The 16,763-nt window shown below is 45.4% G+C and overlaps 1 protein-coding gene across 1 annotated transcript in view; it reads right to left on the bottom strand.

Annotated features, from left to right (window-relative positions):
• LOC120399260 (aldose reductase-related protein 2-like) overlaps positions 1 to 15,476 on the bottom strand; it is a 47,798-nt gene extending 32,322 nt beyond the window's left edge. The window contains exons 1-2 of the mRNA XM_039527355.1: positions 15,341 to 15,476; positions 3,100 to 3,129 (exon numbers count right to left, since the gene is read on the bottom strand). The gene's annotated coding sequence lies outside the window, so the exon portion shown is untranslated. The remainder of the gene's footprint in view (positions 1 to 3,099; positions 3,130 to 15,340) is intronic.
• Between the last annotated feature and the right edge of the window lie 1,287 nt (positions 15,477 to 16,763).

Here is a 16,763-nt window from a genome sequence, read left to right as displayed (position 1 = left end):
CCTCTGCAGTTTCAATAACATTCTTCCTTTCCTGTCCTAATCAGTAGGAATGCTTCTGCATGCGCTCTTCAACCATGCCCCACCTTGAAAAGTGGGAACACTTCACAGAGGGGGCAAAGCAATGCTTTCCTGTTTTGTGACGTGCTTCTGGTTAGCCTTTAGGCTGAGAGGTGCTGCTAAGAAATGCAAGTCATTAGCATCCTGTCCCCTCCATTCTGGCCCAAGGCGCATTCAGAGAAAAGGTTAAATTGTTTATGTTCAGCTAACGGGACTGTGCTTTGGAGCAACCTGCAGAAATAAATTATAAAGATAAAATTCTTCAGTCAAGCTGTGTGAGGGCTTGATAATAAGACTAATAATTGCACTCCAAGCTGAAATTCATTAGCAGAACACTCATTTGTGTTACTGGGGGCACTGGCACCTGCTGATTTGAAACCCTGTGGTTCCCAAAGAAAGATTTCCAGAGATATTAAGTGACTCAGCAATTGTTTGTCTGAGATGAATTTGCAGTTCTAGAGAATGCTTCAAAAACCTATCACAGGTAGGTGCGTGATTAGCTGATGAAGGGCATTATCTTTACAAGACCTCCCAACCAAGTGTGCTCAAGCATCTGCATATTGCTTGCATCCATGTAACTCCTAATGGCCCTGATGCCGATTGCGCTCGGGCCTGTGGAATATAGGGTATGTCCAAACACCTATGGCTTGCCCGTGTCTGCTGATTCGGGCTTGCTGGGCGCAGGCTGGAAAGCTCTTCTGTTGAAATTATTTCAGCCAGCCTTACATGCAAATATGTTAATTGTGCATCCAAATAAGGCAGGCAGTTGCTTGCACATGTTTATTATGGTAATGTCTAGGGACCAGCCAAGAGAACAACATTATACAGTCACAAAATAGGAGATCGACCTTCCCCAGAAAGCTTACTTCATGGCACGCCTGCCTTTACTAAGGCTCAGACCCATGAAGCACGGTCCCAACTAGCCACTTTGCTACACTGGTTACATGCTGATGTACTCCGTACAAGTTACTCTGTCATAAAACCAGTAGACCGAAAATAAGGCCTTTAATCCTGTAACAGGATCTAGGGCCAAACACCTCCAAGCTGGTGTGTTCTATGGCTGGATCCAAATCTGTCAGCTTGAGACCGTTCTTACTAATATAAAGGGTTTCAAAATTGTAACCAATTCAGTTAAACCAGGGAGGAATTTGGCCCAGTGTTTGGTCAAGAAACTATTCTTTGTTTAAGTGATGGGCACGCCCACATAGATTTATCTCCATTTCAAGATGACTGCACTAATTGTGTATTCCAGGAGATGATCCAAAGCCAGACCCATTTATGCAAATCAGCCTGATTCTGACTTAGACAAGAACAACCTGACCCGTTCATAGCACCTCATAAATCAGCTTATCAAGATGGTTGTTGGCCTTCTCTGAATTCAGTCCAACTCACCAGTATCTTCCTAGTAACGAGGATCCCAGAACAAGATGCAGTTTCCCAGCGGCGTGAGCGAGGCTATTGCATCCCTGCATCCATTTGTGCCACTTCTGCATTTTAGAGCCAGAGCGAAAGCCGACTGAGGTCATCTGAAGGACTTTCATTGAGGTCAGTGGGCTTTGGATCAGGTCCTGGCAGCAGAACAGTGCATGGACTTTTCTTTGCAGCCCTACCGCATACTGAACTCATTTCCAATTTGCTCTCACACCCAGCGATCTTCCCAGACCTTGGTTAATATTCCATTGCAGCTCTCTACATGTAACCCACACCCCTCCTCGGTGTGGTGTTCTGTCCTATCTAGTGGCACTGAGACCATTTAAAGAGAAAGATAAAATGAGTCTGTTCTACAGTCTTTGCTAACAGCCAGTTGGCTTTTAGCTTATGCAGTAGAGGTCAATGCACTAAGCTCCAGAGGTCCCAGGTTTGATCCTGCCTGCTGACACCCGGAGTCTGTCAGCGTCACATACACACAGCAGGTTCAGTGCACGAAGGGGGACTGAGAATCTCAGAGAGCTTCAGATGCAATGACCTTGAGGCTTGCTTTCCCATTTGCAAAGGGTCAGTACCATGTTATTTCATTCTTCAGCACTGCCATCCATCACAGTTAAAGCACTTTAGAAATGGAAATCAAATTAAGCAGGAGGGACTGTGACCTTGTCAATATATAGTATTCTGCAGCAAGAAAGCCGCCATGTGCCCTTGACATGAAAAACATGTTCCAGCAACATTTGCTGCATGCATTGAATTGGTTTCCTTAAGAAGCAACCAAGCCACTGATAGAACAATGGAACAGTCAGGAGTTCTGATTCCCAGTCCCCTGCTTCCATCACTAGAACGCACTCCCCTCGTGACATAGCACAAATACCAAGCCTGCAATTTAGACCATACTACAAAGTGTTTTGAGTTCCTTGGCTCTGAAGTGCTAGAGAACCACAGAGCATAATAAGAAGTAGTCCCTTAAAATGGGACAAGATAAAGACCTTATCCTCGGATATTTGTGGGCACTGTAACAAAGAAAAAGAAACCCTGACGCATGTGTTGTAGGATTGTCCAACAATCAGGCAGCTGCGGAAAGAGGGGGACAGAAAAGTTAAAACAGCGCTCAGCTCCAGCAGCCAAACCTCTGCCAAAAAAGTTATATCCTAGGGTTTTTTCCAACCTGCTGAGCTGGGTTTAACTCCATCACAGTTCTTAAGGGCACATGATTTTACAAAAATGGAAGAGAACGCTTATGTCCAGAACAGAGCAATGGTATTCACACTTGTCCGACTTATCACCCAAAGAAAGAACAGCTTAATTCCAGAAAGGGCAATTCTATTACTCTGAAGAAATCTGGACCCTATTTCTAGATACATTTGGATAAAAATAGAGATCTGGAATTATTTGAGCCATCTCAGCATTCCCCACTAACCCTCCTCTTTTCCCCCTTTTCCCCGTCCCCTCCGCTTCCTGTTCATGTAGGTATTTTATTACTTTTACCCCCCCCCCTTACACCCCCTAATGTGTCTGTACTATTATCTGGTCTTGCAGCTTTGACAAGTTGTAAAATTGCATAATTCTATTGGCAAACCATTTGGAAACAAAAAAAAGTTGTAAGTCATTTACCTTTTCATACTTCTCATGATCCGTTTCTTCCTGAAATAATAAAAATAATCACAGAACAATTAGAAATAATGCCTTATTTCGGTTAAATATACTGATTGGCTTCAAACTGCAGTGCCTTGGCTTGGTTGTGTGTGTGCAAGCCTGGAGCTGGTAGCTTTTATACCTTACTTTGCATGACTTGGGGCTGAACTCTCTAGCTCATCATTTTCAGATGAAATAAAAATTTAACCCTAAGCAGAGCACTCAGTGTCTCTCAGTCCTGTATATGTGACTGGTTATTTTTACTTGCTACTGAAAAGTTACCAAAGCGAATAGAAAAGAAAGAGAAGGCATAAAGACAGGCTAGGAAGCAAGCGACACTCAAGACCAGGTATCAAAAGAATTTGTTTGGGACTTCTAAGAACATATACCAGTTTAGTAAGTCAATCAAGAGTGTGCCCTTGTAGCCAAGAAGACTAACAACATTTTGGGCTGTATAAGTAGGGGAATGGCCAGCAGATTGAGGGACGTGATTATTCCCCTCTACTCGACATTGGTGAGGCCTCATCTGGAGTACTGTGTCCAGCTTTGGGCCCCACACTACAAGAAGAATGTAGAGAAATTGGAAAAAGTCCAGTGGAGGGCAACAAAAATGATCAGGGGGCTGGAGCACATGACTTATGAGGAGAGGCTGAGGGAACTGGGATTGTTTGTCTGCAGAAGAGAAGAATGAGGGGGGATTTGATAGCTGCTTTCAACTACTTGAAGGGGGGTTCCAAAGAGGATGGAGCTCAGTTGTTCTCAGTAGTGGCAGATGACAGAACAAGGAGCAACGGTCTCAAGTTGCAGTGGGGGAAGTTTAGGTTGGATATTAGGAAAAACTTTTTCACTAGGAGGGTGGGGAAGCACTGGAATGGGTTACCTAGAAAGGTGGTGGAATCTCCTGCCTTAGAGGTTTTTAAGGTCAGGCTTGACAAAGCCCTGGCTGGGATGATTTAGTTGGGGGATTGGTCCTGCTTTGAGCAGGGGATTGGACTAGATGACCTCCTGTGATCTCTTCCAACCCTGATATTCTATGATTCTTTGATAACTATGACCTATTGAGTGAGAAGAGCATAGGGTCTGTCTACACTACACACTAACCAAGGCTCTGACTTAGGTTTGACCTAAAACCCACGTCTATCGACACACAAATCAGTCTGATTCAGGTCAGCATGCACTAAAGGCTGGGGTCCTAGGACCCTGCTAGGGGTGAGTCAGGGCTTAAGTCCCACTGAAACTCTAGTCCAAACGCTTTAATTTTGCAGTATAGATGCAGCTCAAGCCACAAACCCGAGACAGAAGATCTGTGTAGTGCAGTATGGATGCATAAGCACAGCTGAGAGACCCAGAGCCAGTAACTATAACCCAATGCAGTTTGGACCTTCAAAACACAAGCTTGAAAACACTGAGTCCACAAGCCCAGGTCTCTCAGACCCTGGTTTTCAATGCACTGTAGATATACCCATAGAGACTGGCACAAACCACAGAGTTTGGATCTGGATTGATACCACCACCAAAAGTTCAGGGACATTAAGATACAGTGACCTCTAATAATATAAAACCTGTTTCATGCCTTCATCTCATTACAAAATATCATCCCCATCCTTTCTAAAGATGGGGAAACCGAGGCAGAGAGAGACATAACTTGCCCAAGGTCACACAGTGAGTAAGTGGCAGAGCCAGGAATAGAACTGAGGCTCCCAAGTCCCACTCTAGTGCCCAGTCCATTAAGCCAAGCTGCCTTCCCCAATGGGCTGCTATTTAGGTTACTTGTGCTAAAACCATCTCCCTTTAACTGAATCCTGTTTGCACAAGAAAAGAAGAGGCCTTCCTTTGAAAAGTCACTTTTGAGCAGTCTAAAGTGCGAGGCCCAGCAGCGTCCTTGGTATTTGCTATCGCTCCCTGGCAGTCGGTCCCCAGGGTGCACCGCTCTGACACATTCTGATTGGAAATACTCGTTCTCCAAGACTGGCTGTTTGATTTAGTGGGTGAATAATTGGATTTCTGGCCATGTCATCTCAACAGCTTCAATGAACACGGGGGAGGGGGCGGGGGACACAATGGCTCGCAAGGTCAGGAGCAGCATAACCTATTCCTAGCCCACAGAAGCCATCTATCGGGCTGTTCAAAGCCCTTTTTTCTTTTGCATCAGAGTCGCAAACTGCATTCCTGCAGAGAAGCTGTTCAATGGATCAGCGGGATAGCATGAAAAAGGGTAAATAATCAACACAGCATGGGCGCGTTCGTTCCTGTAGTAGCCACTTTGGGACACACTATATCCACTGCAGTGATAATTCTTGCAGTGATCTAATTCCAAGGCTGCATGTCCGTCCAGCCACAGAAAGGGCCCAGTCCTTGGCTGTGATCAATTTGCTCTTGGTCCATTGACTTCAAAGGAGATTCCTTCGCTGGTGTAAAGCGGAGTACCTCCTTTGAAGCCAACGGACCAAGAGCAGATTGATACCAGCCAAGAATCAGGGCCCAATCTTTTAAAAAACTCATCTGCTAGCAACAGTCTGCTCAGTTATGCAAAAAAAGAGTCATCAATAGTGTTATATTCCCTAAATGCTGCTTTGAGGGGGGTATTATGTGTTAGGCCAGAGTTACTCCTTTTGTCCCAATCGCAGTGTCCCACTCGACATGAATAGGACACCAGACTGGATTCAAATGAGAGAGATCATTTATGCAAGGTTTTAAAAAAACCACAAACCCACACACCTCTTCATGTAACAATGCCCTGGGCAGGCCACCTTTGGGGATTGAATCCTCAAGCTCTGGATGTAAAGGCCAGAGCCTCTACTGTTTGAGCTAAAAGACTAGCTCCATTTGTTCAGAGGCAGTAGCAGACTCTAACCTCTTGGTTCAAGATGGTTTAAGTTTTTCCATTTAAAAGAATTGGTTCCTGAAAACGAAATTTAAATTAGAATTCCATTAAAGTTTTCAGAAGAAACAATGCGTTTCTTTTGAAGTTTTTCAGAGAAATATGCATACCGTTTTCCAACCAGTTCTATTCTTTAGTTAGCCCAGACACTAGAGGGAGAGAAATATATTTGGCCAGTGTGTTACATTTATGGCCAAAGATCTGCAGCAAGAATTTTTTAACTCCATAAAGAAGTCTCAAACTTGGTTTTGTATTTGTACAGGGCCTGGGCTGTCAGGTGCTACCAGAAAAATAAGTAATACATTTGGTCAAGAAATATTCCTGAACGCCTTCCCTTACCACAGTGATGATTCGAGAACCAGAACAACATTCAGACAGCTCCAAGATAAAATAATACTTTGTCCACTGTGGAAAATCTCAGCTACCACCACCTCCCACCCTACACCAAGGATAAACATGTCTTAGTGCCAGCTATTCTCTCAATATCTACTCTCCTTCAGCAGCATCCAGTCTCTCTGGTGGCAGATCCATCTCTAAGACGCAACCAGAACTAGAAGGAAAATCAAAAAGAACTTAATCTGCAGCAAGCATGTTCAGGCCAATTCATTTCTCTCTTCCCCTTTGTTCTTCTTCCTCCTTTTTATTGAGCGAGATGAAATAGGCTCATTATCATTCAAATTTGAATCCCTAGGTATGATCCCAGTCTATCAATTCTCCATGGTGACGGCTGTTTTAGATCAAGTTAAATTGGGCTGTTGTGGATTTCCTAAAAGCTCAGCCTGCAATGTAGATAGCCCCTTTGCAGATCCGGTCTCCATTAATATACAGAGTAACTATAGCTCCTGTAAAGCCTCTCTCTAGAGAATTTCTGCTAATGAAATATCGGTCATTATGGCTCTGCCTTGTCCAGCAACAAGGTTGGAGCCTGGCTGTCTTCGTTCCAATGGAAGGCACAAGGCTCATGTTTGAATTACTGAACTACCAGTGTAAAGCTACCGTATATTCCAGTGTATAAGACGACTTTCTATATTAAAAAAAAAACCCCAAAATCGGGGGTCGTCTTATACGCCGGGTATAAACAGCGGCGGCTGGGATTTAAAAGGCTCTGGGCTCCCCGCCGCAGCGGGCAGCCCAGAGCCCTCTGATTCCCGGCCGCGGCTGGGATTTAAAAGGCTCTGGGCTCCCCGCCGCAGCTGGGATTTAAAAGGCTCTGGGCTCCCCCCCCCTCGGAAGGGGGGGGGTCGTCTTATAGGGCGAATATAGGCCAAAACCTATATTTTAACTGTAAAATTAGGGGGTCGTCTTATACGCCCCGTCGCCTTATACGCCGGAAAATACGGTACTTTAATTACAGTTGTATGGTGCCTTTCATGTCAAAGCACTCTACAAAGGCACAATATAGGATTTGCTTTGTCTACCACTGGACAGCAGCCACCTCTGAGATGCACCTTGGCAACTATTTTAACAGGACACAGCAGTTTAGGAAAAGAAGTGAAGAATCCTACATCCACTTGAATATGGAAGAGGGTGTGGGGATTGAAGTCACTGGAGTGACTTCTGATCCACAACGGTGTAAGTGAAAGAAGGACAATTAGACCCATAGCGTGGAAGAAGGGCATCTGCAAATGATATGGGAGCAGTTTCTTCAGCATGGATAAAGTTCTCTGTAGCCTAAATTACAATAATAAAGACAAATATCAGAGGGGTAGCCATGTTAGTCTGGATCTGTAAAAAGCAACAAAGAGTCCTGTGGCACTTTATAGACTAACAGACGTATTGGAGCATGAGCTTTCATGGGTGAATACCCACTTCGTCAGACACATGCCTGACTGACTGACGCATGCGTCTGATGAAGTGGGTATTCACCCACGAAAGCTTATGCTCCAATACAAATAATAAAGATGAAGTTACCCAAGATGGCACTAGACTACGGTTTGTAATAAGAGACAGTAGACCTGTGTTTAGTCATTTAGGGTCCAATCCTGCCCCACTGAGTCAGGCCCTTAGTACAATCTAGTGGTTAGAGCACAGTACTAGGAGATTAGGATCCAAGAATCCTCTCCTTGCACTACCATTGCCTGTCCATAGAGAAGGAGGTTAATAACCAACCTCCTCTGGAAGGTGAGGATTTAATATTTGCAAAGCACATGTGACGGTACCTCCTATAAGGCTCTATGGAAATATGCTTAGAATGTGTTTTATGCTACATATGCCATGTAACATATCTCCGTAAAGGTTATGATCTACTGAATGTATCAATCCTATTTGCATGCATGTATCATTTTTGTATTCGATGTTATGAATGTTGGCTATGTACTGGCTTGATTTCTAAATAACCTTAGTAAAGCATTTGGTCAGTTCCTGCAGAAAGGAATGGTGAAATTAAGTACCTAATCAAGAAACACTTAAAGGACAATGGATCTTGGAATGCCCCAATCCACATAAGAAGTCTACTTGCAGACATTCAAGGTAGCATGTAAACCAGGGGTTCTCAAACTGGGGGTTGGGACCCCCCAGGGGGTCACGAGGTTATTACATGGGGTTCACGAGCTGTCAGCCTCCACCCCAAACCCCGCTTTGCCTCCAGCATTTATAATGGTGTTACATTAAAAACACTTTTTTATATATTTATAAGGGGGGGGGAAATCGCACTCACAGGTTTGCGGTGTGAAAGGGGTCACCAATACAAAAGGCTGAGAACCCCTGATGTTAACAATGGATGCTACCTGTAAAAACTGAGTCATGCAGGGACTTGTGACTTGCCCAGGTAACTCCTAAACTCCATCTTGGAGCTGGACTTTGCATAGGAGTGAGGAGGGGGGTCTCCACCCACAAGAGAAAATCTATTTAAACCCCTGGGAGACCCCTCCATTTTGTCTTCAGCTGGCTAAAGAGCGCTTCTCCCCCCCCCCCCCAGGATACCTGAAAGAAACTGGAACAAAGGACAGTGACTGCAAGGGGTGTGAGTGATTGCTGGACCCAGGCAAGAAGGAGATTAGTCTGTAAAAGGGAGCATTCTGGAACTGGTGAGGATCTTATCTGTATTCAGTTTGATTAGAAATAGATTTGCACATTTTATTTTATTTTGCTTGGTGACTTACTTTGTTCTGTCTGTTACTACTTGGAACCACTTAAATCCTATTTTCTGTATTTAATAAAATCACTTTTTTACTTATTAATTAACTCAGAGTATGTGTTAATATCCAGGGGAGCAAACAACTGTGCATCTCTCTCTATCAGTGTTATAGAGGGCGAACAATTTATGAGTTTACCCTGTATAAGCTTTATACCGGGTAAAACGGATTTATTTGAGTTTAGACCCCATTGGGAATTGGGCATCTGAGTGTTAAAGACAGGAACGCTTCTGTTAGCTGCTTTCAGGTAAACCTGCAGCTTTGAGGCAAGTAATTCAGACCCTTGGTCTTTGTTGAAGCAGACGGGAGTGTCTGGCTCAGCAAGACAGGGTGCTGGAGTCCTGAGCTGGCAGGGAAATCAGGGGTACATCAGGTGGCAGCTCTCAAGAGGGTTTCTGTGATCCAACCCGTCACAGCACTTTCACCCAAGAACCTCAGAAAGTGCTACAGAATTGCCGAATAACTCTGAACTACCTGGCATTTGGTTTCCTCCGATTCGTCGTCTGCCCGGATGTCTTTCCTAAGGCTGCATTTTGATAGGTTTGCATCTGCTTCTAAAGCATGCGGCCTAGTTACTGTAATGCTGAAACATTACAAACAAATCCAAATAGCTGTGGAATATAGTACAGATCCTCAAGTGCCATACAGGAAAGAATTTACCCTCACAACCCCTGTGGGAGGCAGGAATCATTTCAGTGGAGACCCTCCAGCATGAAATTTGAGGTACCATAGTGAAGCATCAAGCCTTGGACTACAGGAAGGGAAAGAAAGTCTGCTCTGTTCCATTTCCAAATATTCCTCGCAGCTACTATGCTGCATGCATCATAAATCATTAAACAGCTGGCGCTCTGCTATCTCTTCCTGAACTAATCACTGTTTGAGCGTAACTTGAGAAATGGCAGAGAATGGAAAGCAGGAAGCTAAAAATGGGGAACAGAATATACTCAACTAACCTCGTTAGCCTGCTCTTCCTAGCCATTAGCGCAGACTCAGAGGAACCATTTGCTGGGCTTCAAAACTGAATTTGTGATCTAATTCCGCTGCTGCTAACACTTTTATTTTTTTGGTGCAGTGCTAGAGGATGATCTCATTGGTGGCGCCTTATAAAATTGAATTCCTTGCATTAGCAGCAAATAATCTGCAGTTTGTGGCAGGACTTCTGTTTCATGTATCGCAACCAGGATCTTTGTGCTGTGCAGAAAAATATTTACACTTCCTTTTGCAGTGGATTATTTTCAAGTTTTTGATAGTCTAGATTATTATAAATGAATGAGAGAAATGCGTTTGCCATATTGATACTAGAGCAGTTAGTAAGCTTACTTAGACAACACAATTCCCTTTCCAATCCGGCTGCACTAAGGTAACATGGGTAGTGTACACAAAAACCCCTTAGTCAACATACATCTGTTGGGCCAGATGTTTCTCACAAAGGCAGAAATACAAGGGCCATGAATGGATGATTTGAGGATTCATGATGAGTTGGTGCAATGGACCATACCAAGGTACGGACTCTATTTCACATTCCATGTGAGACATCTGTCTTCTTGGCCAATACACTGGGTACGGAACTAGGGACTTCCAGAGCTAAAAGCATGAACTGCTACAGAACAAAGCTGGGGCTGTAACAACTCATATCCTCAGTTACCCCTCTCTGCCAAACACACACATTCATCAGGGGGTTACACACGCCTAGTTCTTCCCACTTTGTGTTGCAATCACTTCACACGCAGGCCTCCCATTGACTGCCGTGGGAGTTGCACTAGCAGGATTGGACCCACCTGAACAAATCTAAAGTCTGCAGGCAGATATTCTACAAATCGACTATTATTTCTATGGCAGTAGCATCTGGAGGATCCGACTGTGATCAGGGGCCCACTGTGTGAGGTGCTGTATAATCACAAAAATAAGACACCGCTCCTGCCCCAAAAAGGTCACAATCTGAATAGACAAGATAGACAGACGGGGAGAAATGAGCATAATATTTCCATTAAGTGGGGAAACTGAGGCACTGAGATTAAATGACTCGCCTAAAATCACACAAGAAGTGAACCTAGATTTTCCAAGTCCCACTCCCGTGCCTTAACCCCAAGACCATCCTGCCTCGTCTCCTACTTTCCAATCTTCTGACCAACAGAATCCCATTTAGCCTATTTCTATGGCTTCAAACCCTAAGGAACATTTGCTTAACACTGGAACAGTATTTCCATTCACTGTTGCGGTGATCTGGTGATTTATGGTGTAATTATCCGCATGCCCTTATTTCATCACCTCTGTAATTGTTTCTACCTTTCAGTGATATTTCTCCCTCCCCCACTCTTCCCCCCCACCCCTGATCTTGCTCAGAAGGAATCAGTTTTTGTATTTAAAAAAAAAAATTATAAATGAGATAAATATCAAAGCCCCCTCTTATCTGCAAAACAACCTGATCCTCAGCACCTTTTTGAAAGGCTGTGGGTGAAACAACTGCAGTTAGCAGAGAGGAATAATTGTCTCCACTGTAGGAATGACAAGGTGGGATTTGTTGGCCTGTGTGTTACACAGGAAGTCAGACAAATGTCCCTTCAGGCTTTAAGGATCTACGAGCCTCTCATTAAACAGATGTCAATTTTCCAAAACTGCGAACAGCTTCTTTTCTTCAAAGCACTTCAAGAGAAAGTGCTTTTCGATTATTCTTTTTGAAGCATACTAAATACACAAATAGAAGTATCAGAAAGGGATTGATTTTAGTCTACACTGCTATGTCAACCCAGTCTGTGGAACCTGGGCTTGTGGACTTGGTGTTTCCAAGCCTGCGCTTGAGTGTCCACACTGCATTGTAAACCTGGGTTTACAATTGCTGGACCCAGGTCTCACAGCTGTGCTAATGCGTCCACGCTGCACTAGGCAGACTTGACTAGGATGTTCAGCTTCAGCTGCATCCACCCTGCAAAAACAACAGGGCATGGACCAGAGTCGGAGCAAGACTTGGGTGCTGACCTACCCCCTTGCAGGGCCTAGTGCTTGCTGACCCAAATCAAGCGGATGTGTGTGTGGATGGAAGGCAGGTTTGGCTGAAACCCGAGTCAGAGCCTGGGGTTAGAATGCAGTTTAGCCATACCCTAAGGAATCAAAGGGACTGAATTAGAAATGACAAGGAGAACTTGAAGAAAAAAGGAGGTTTTAGGCTCAATACCTGAAACAAAATAGCCAGAGAATGTTTGATTATGGAACAGCTTCGCTAATGGAAATGGAGAAAGCATTATTGTTTGGGACTGTTACAGCTGTATTGGACAAAGCTCTGGAGAAAACACCGTAGAGAACAGCTGTCCAACAGCCTCATGAATGGATTAGAGGGACTCTGAGCTGCAGGCAGCTATGTAACTGAAAAAGGATGCCTGGGTGTTTTCTGGCTACTGCTTCTTTAGACACAGGAGGAATTTCCCTGCCATTTTGTGAAGCAGTTCAGATGCAGAATGTTGGAAACTGAATCATTGTATGCATATTTTATATATGGAATGGGTTACCTAGGGAGGTGGTGGAATCTCCTTCCTTAGAGGTTTTTAAGGTCAGGCTTGACAAAGCCCTGGCTGGGATGATTTGGGGATTGGTCCTGCTTTGAGCAGGGGGTTGGACTAGATGATCTCCTGAGGTCCCTTCCAACCCTGATTTTACATAGATCTATCTATCTACACGCACACACACACACACTCTCTCTCTCTCATAGAAGTTTTATATTTGTTCTTTGTATTTTGGTTTCCTTAACCTGAAGTCAAGTTATGGTAGCTAGACTAGGTGCTACAGGACTATGTGAAAAAGACACTAACCTATCCCACCTCTCATTCCCATGAGTCAGAAAATAGCCTATAGAATCTAGAAATCTTGCGAGCCAGCAAAAAATCAGTTTTATTTCATGAGTCAGGAACCTTTACTTTGGTTTAGCATCACCCAGATGTGACTCAAAGGACAATAAAGTAGCACTAGAATAGAATAGGGACAGGATCCTGTTTTATGGACATTGCTAATGATTTCCTAGCATCCTGCTTCTGCATAGAGAGATTTACTGTAGCAGTTAAGCCTTCTACCACACTTCCTTACAACCACTTTGTAAGGTTAATTTCACAATGTATTTAACATCCTGGTAATCATTAACACAAGCATCAGATCTGTCTGACCTACAGACAGGATTTCTTAGCCAGAGACAAAATCAAAGAGCTAGTGTTGTTTCACATCTGATAATTACAAACCTTTTAAGATCTCATTTTCTGGACTAGATCCCACCCTACTGTTAGTTTATTTTCCAGCAATTTCACCCACATGTTAAACTCTTGAGACTACCAGATTAGGTGGCCGTTTATATCCACAAATCTTGCTGAGTCACATTGGCTCCATTTGCACATTCTCTTTTATGTTTTAATTCGAAGTTTGTTTCAGGAAGCAGGGTTGTGGTCGCAGGCTGGGAATTGCAAGAGAGCTTAAGGGAATTCCAGGCTTCATCAAAAGTCCCAGCCTCAGTAAGGAACTGTCTAGCCAGTCAGTCAACAGTGAATGAGTACTCCAGCATGGCATTGTGGTTTGGTGTACTACTGAAATTGCTTTCTTCTGCGCAGCAGGGAAGCAGTGTGACCTAGTGGTTAGAGCACTGAGCTAGGACTCAGGAGACCCAGGTGCCATTCCCGGCTTTGCCACTTGGCCAAGTAACTTCACTGCTCCATGCCTCAGTTTCCCCAGCAGTAGAACATAAATCCTTGGTGAAGCATTTATCAACTGATAAAAAGCGTTGTGTAAATCCTCAGCATCATTACTGAAAGAGACCAAAAACAAAGGTCCCCAGACCCACTCATTTGGTCAAGATCCCACAGCACCCTTTGTAAAAAGCATCAAGCTCTTAATCCCTCTTGCCCTCACCAAATCCCTCTTTCATCCTGCCCACCTAGAATTGAGGACAGGTCACTGATTCAGAGAGATCTGGATCGCTTGGTAAACTGGGCGCACAGCAAACAATGGGTGTTTGAATATGGCTAAATGTAAACGCAAACAGCTAGGAACAAAGAACGTAGGCATGCTTACAGGATGGGGAACTATCCTGGGAAGTGGTGACTCTGAACTTGAGCTCCCAGCATGACAGTGCAGCCACAAGAGCCAATGAGATCCTGGGATGCATAAAAAGGGGAATCTCAAGTAGGAGCAAAGAGGTTATTTCACCTCTGTATTTGACACTGGTGCGGCCACTGCTGGAATACTGTGTCCAGTTCCGGTGCCCACAATTCAAGAAGGATCTTGATATATTACAGAGGGTTCAGAGAAGAGCCACAACAAGGATTAGAAAACATCCTTTACGAGAGACTCAAAGAGCTCCATCTATTTAGCTTAACAAAGAGAAGGTTAAGGGGTGACTTCATCACAGTCTATAAGCACCTGCATTAGGAACAAATATTTCATAACGGGCTCTTCAGTCTGGCAGAGGAAGGTTTAACACAATCCAATGGCTGGAAGTTGAAGCTAGACAAATACAGGCTGGAACTAAGGTGTAAATTTTTAATGGGGAGGGTAATTAACCATCGGAACAAGTTCCCAAGGGTCGTGGTGGATTCTCCATCACTGATAATATTTAAATCAAGAGGGGATGTTGTTCTAAGAGATCTGCTGTGGAAATGGTTTGGGGGAAGGTCTCTGGCCTGTGTTATACAGCACATCTGACTAGCTGATCACAGTGGTCCCTTCTGCCTTGGAATCTAGGACTTCCCCATGCAGTTTGCACTGGGGATGGTTTGTATTCTTGACTTCCCGTCCTCAGCTGTTGCATAGCATTGCTGTGCATCACTGAATAGCCACTCTATTCCACCCCAGAGCCAGCTGCATGCAGTGGAAGGTACCTGCCCCTGGAAATATCCCCTTGAACACACCTAAAGCCTTGCTCTGGCACATACATACAGCCCCCTGCAGCCATGCACAACCCCATTGACATCAGTGGGGATCTGCAAAGCATAGGTCTGCCTGCATGGAGCACATGGGAGGGTCAGCTTTGGGTAGATGGGGGTGTCAATGATACATTTGTCTATGGGAGCCACATCAGTCATGCCCACCCCTGGTGTGCAGGAGAATTGTACTACTTCTGATTCAACAGTCACACTAGCTAATATTTCACAGGAGAGGAGAGGAGGGTAGAGACAGAAGCAGAACACCCCTGACCTCACCCTTCTAGCAAAAGACTAATAAATGAGCATACCTGTATTCCACCAGCCGTTTGGTAGGCGCCTCTGCATTAGGTGACTGCTCTTCTTTGCATATGGGTTTTCTAGCCAAACTTCTATAGACGCAGACTACTCAGCATTACAGCTCACTCACCAGCCAAGCTGGATCCTTCTCTTCACCAGGAGTTAAGCTCAGCTCCTTGACTACATGATTACTGCAGACAGCCCTGGCCTCAGCAAAATGCAGCTGAGCCTGATCAGGTTAATAATCCCAGCTGCCAATGTTGATCAGCCTCCCAAGTCATTACGCCATGGCCATAGGCGGCAGGTTTGTATAATTTTTGGTGGGGCCCAAAATGGTGGTGCCCCCCCACTCCCGCCCTGTAAGCCGATATAAAATGAAGCTACAACGCGTCAGTGCCACAAGATTACAAGGTTGGAGAAGGGGTAGGGGGTTCCAGGGGCCAGTCAAGGGACAAGGAGCAGGGGGGGTTGGATGGGGCAGAGGTTCGGAGGAGCAGTCAGGGGACAGGCAGCAATTGGATAGGCATGGGAGTCCAGGGGGTTTATCAGGGGACAGGTAGGGGGTGCGGTCCTGGCGGGAAGTTGGGTGGGGTCTCAGGAGGGGGCAGTTGGGGACAAGGAGAAGGGAGGCTTAGATAGGGGCTGGGGTCCCAAGGGCCAGTTAGGGGTAGTTGTCTCGGGAGTGGGTAATGGGGGACAAGGACCAGTGGTGCTTAGATAGGGGGTGGGGGTCCGGGGAGGGGGCAATCAGCAGCCAGGGGCTGGGATTCAAAGGGCTCTGAGCTGCTGGCAGCCGCGGGGAGCCCTGAGCCCTTTAAATCCCAGCTGCGGCGGCTGGGATTCAAAGGGCTCTGGGCTCTCTGCCCCTGCCGGCAGCCCAGAGCCCTCCGATTCCCAGCCGAGGCTGAGATTTAAAGGGCTCTGGGCTCCCTGCCGCAGCGGGCAGCCCAGAGCCCTCTGATTCCCTCCCGCGGCTGGGATTTAAAGGGCTCTGGGCTGCCTGCAACCGCGGGGAGCCCAGAGCCCTTTAAATCTCAGCCGCGGCTGGGAATCAGAGGGCTCTGGGCTCTCCGCAGCAGCGGGCAGCCCAGAGCCCTCTGATTCCCGGCGGCGGCTGGGATTTAAAGGGGCGAAACCTAGCTCCAAATATTGGTGGAGCAGAGCCCCTGATTTTGAATATTCCTGGGGCTTTAGCTCCACGAGCCCATATAAGTTGGCGCCCATGGCCATGGCTACTGCACAGCACCAGCAGCATGTTAGTGGAGGGCATTTCCCCCACTGCTTCCAAAGTCTCCAACTATCTTCCTAGATTGCCCCTGCCCCCACTAAAACATTTAATCAAATCCACTTTAGTGCTCACAGTTTTGTTGATATGCAGAAAGGGTTTTAACCCATGATTGTTTTAAGTGCAGGCCAGTAATAATTAGAATTTTA

This window comes from Mauremys reevesii, linkage group 2 (genome assembly GCF_016161935.1).
Source record: "Mauremys reevesii isolate NIE-2019 linkage group 2, ASM1616193v1, whole genome shotgun sequence".
Classification (NCBI taxonomy): Eukaryota; Metazoa; Chordata; order Testudines; family Geoemydidae; genus Mauremys; species Mauremys reevesii.
The sequence above is the reverse complement of the archived record's forward strand: the minus strand, read 5'-3'. Positions and strand labels throughout refer to the sequence as shown.